The sequence below is a fragment of the Myotis brandtii genome, unplaced genomic scaffold (genome assembly GCF_000412655.1).
Source record: "Myotis brandtii unplaced genomic scaffold, ASM41265v1 scaffold633, whole genome shotgun sequence".
In the NCBI taxonomy this organism is placed as follows: Eukaryota; Metazoa; Chordata; class Mammalia; order Chiroptera; family Vespertilionidae; genus Myotis; species Myotis brandtii.
The window spans coordinates 826,485-829,333 of record NW_005370423.1 but is presented as its reverse complement, the minus strand read 5'-3'; the positions used below and the strand labels follow the sequence as shown (position 1 = coordinate 829,333).

Sequence of the window (2,849 nt, the reverse complement as noted above, 5' to 3'; positions counted from 1 at the left end):
GAGGGGCTGTGGCGGCGGGGGGCAGGGGGGGGGGGACACCTGGAAGGAGCCTTATGTAATATAGAGGGACGCCGCTTTCCATGCCAGAGAGGAGGAAGCTAATGGGTACTGACGATGCCAACCAAACGCCCCTTGAGGGTAGCCTGCGAGGGGCTTTGGAAAATGAACGTGTGGATCCCGAGAAAGAAGATGCCCACTAGGTCTCCTGCTGGCTCGCTGGGCTCAATGGAAAAGCAGAGCAGAGCAGCCATTCCCCAACGGGGCCCTCCGCAAACGGCACCCCTGGGAGAGCCTGCAGGGAACCCTGTGTTCCTGCATCCGAGCCAGGCCTTATAAAGGAATTCCTGGAATCCTATTTCAACCAATAAGACCGATACTTTCCCTGTCGAATCCACTGCATAGCTCCACTAATTAATCAAAGTGACTCATTCTGACCAATCAGGACAGTGGTTTTTGGACCAGTCATATTACAAGGATTTGGAGTCTTCATTTGCATAAGGCAGGCCAATCAGGGACTAGTGGGCGGGGATTTCTATCTGTATAAGTCAGCTCCCCTCTGGGCAAGGGCATGGTCCACATTCCAGCCTGCAGAGACCCCTGGGGCTGCCTCCCTCCCAGGGCCGCCTCACAGCCCTGCTCTATCATAATTGAACTGTTTACTTCACCACCACCACCTCCCAAATTGGGGATTTCTGTTGGCGCTGAACTGGTACCATATGGTTCCAAAAATATGGGGGGACGAGTAGCAGGAATTTACATTTGTCACAAGTTCCTCTGTGATTCTGGTGCTGAAGTTTGAGAATCTCTCCCAAGGCCCTGTAGCTTCTGGTCCTCTGATCCTTCATTTTTATTTTCACTTCCCAAGCCTTCCCTTTGGTCTGGAACACCTTGACCAACTCTAGCGCTGCTCAAAAGCTTTCCGTTGAATAAGAAGTCATTGCTGACTGAATACAGTCTACACTCAGCCAGACTTACAAGGCATACCGTATGCTGGCTCATTCCCATCTCATTTCCCCTGCTGGTCCCCAGACCACTTCTGTGACTGTTGCCATTGGCTTTCACACCTCGGGGCCTTTTCTCACCCCGGTGCCTTCTCTTGGGATGCTCGCCCAGTCTCCACCTCACTCAAAAGAGGAGAAATATTCTCTAACTGGGTTATTGTTCAACTGTGGTCGCCTTTGAAATGCTGGTAAAAGGGCCTCTGGTTGAACGGCAGGCGGCCAGAGTCTCCTAATGTTAATCCCCAGGGTAGGTCCTGAAGTCCAACTTCCTCCCCCCGCTGAAAACACTCCTAACCGCTTCCTTTTGTCCAGTGTGAATGCACTCGGAATGCTGTCATGCCCTTAGTCTGTGTCTCCGTCGGTGTAAACAGGCAAGCAGGACGCGCTTTCTGGCCGCAGGTGGTCTCCCTGGGCACCTCTCTGGCTTGCAGCTCATCATCCCCTCCCACATTTTTTCTCCGATCTCACTCTCTACTCTCTTCTTGGCAATCTCATCCCTACCCCAAGCTACACCCAGGGCTCACATATATTTCTCCAGCTCAGACCTCGCCACTGGGCCTCAGTTGAGTGTATCCAACTGCCCACTTGGCCCTGATGCCTCAGACACATATCAGTTAGAATCCCTAGGCCAGGGGTCCTCAAACTACGGCCCGCGGGCCACATGCAAATACAAATATTGTATTTATTCCCATTTTGTTTTTTTACTTCAAAATAAGATATGTGCAGTGTGCATAGGAATTTGTTCATAGTTTTTTTTTTAAACTATAGTCCGGCCCTCCAGCGGTCTGAGGGACAGTGAACTGGCCCCCTGTTTAAAAAGTTTGAGGACCCCTGCTAGGCCTGCGCACACCAGGAAACCCAACGTACACTGGCTTACATGGTGAGGGGTCCCCCCCCCCCCCCGGAGGGGCGGCCCCACCACGGCCCCCCCCCCCCCCCGTAGGGCGTGCCACAGCATGGCACCCCCAGCTCCAGGCACTGCTTTCCTTGCATTCCCGGGAATGGCATTTCCCGGCAGGTAGCAAGATGGCTGCTGCCCTTCCAGGCACGCCCAGATGGGGCAGCGTCCAGCAACACAAGATCTTTTTCTCCCCATGGTCTCTCGAAGAAGAGCAAGAGGACCTTTTCTAGAAGCAGTGACCAGAGATGAGTCACTGGGTCTCTGCCCACAATCAGTCAAGGGCACGCGGAGTGAATCTGCCAGGACTGGCTCGGGCTGATCAATGTATCCAGGTCCCTAGACTTTAGGCGAAGGACTGGCATCAGATTCGTACCTGGGAACGGCCACTGTACGGAGGACAGATCGTACGGAGGCCCGCGAGAGTAGGCGCGAGTTTAGGAAACCATTGCAATCGCTCAGCAAGAGGCGAGTTTGACGGAGGTGACGGAGAAATGAATGACTTCAGAGACAGTTGAGAGGCGGAGTGGACAGGACTTGGCCGTGGCTGAGCTATGGGGACTCGGGGATGAAAACGCGAGGGGGGGGGGTATCATGGAGGGCACCTAGATTTTTGGCTTGAGCTCCTGGATGAATGGCGAGGCCATTCACGGAGATGAGACACAGTGAGCCGCACTGCTGATGGCAGGGTGGGAGCGGGAACTAGCAGTTTTGAAGAGGCGACGTTTGGGGTGGTTCTGTCAGTGCCGTGGCTTGTGTACCCACACCACTGACCTCTCCTTCCTCGCTGACAGAGCCTCAGTTCTTTTGAGGAGTCCCACCCTCCAAAGGTTCCCCATCACCCTTAGATCAGAGACTGAACTCCCTGTGGAGTCTGTGGGCCCTGCAAGGCAGGGCCAGCACCAGTGTAGCCACACCCGTCCCAAGCTCCAGCCTCTCCCACTCATAAC

The 2,849-nt window shown here is 54.3% G+C and overlaps 1 protein-coding gene across 1 annotated transcript in view; it reads left to right on the top strand.

Annotated features, from left to right (window-relative positions):
* Positions 1-300, top strand: part of RBL2 (retinoblastoma-like 2) — a 45,360-nt gene extending 45,060 nt beyond the window's left edge. Inside the window, exon 24 of the mRNA XM_014528426.1 lies at positions 290-300. The gene's annotated coding sequence lies outside the window, so the exon portion shown is untranslated. The remainder of the gene's footprint in view (positions 1-289) is intronic.
* The last annotated feature ends 2,549 nt before the right edge of the window (positions 301-2,849 follow it).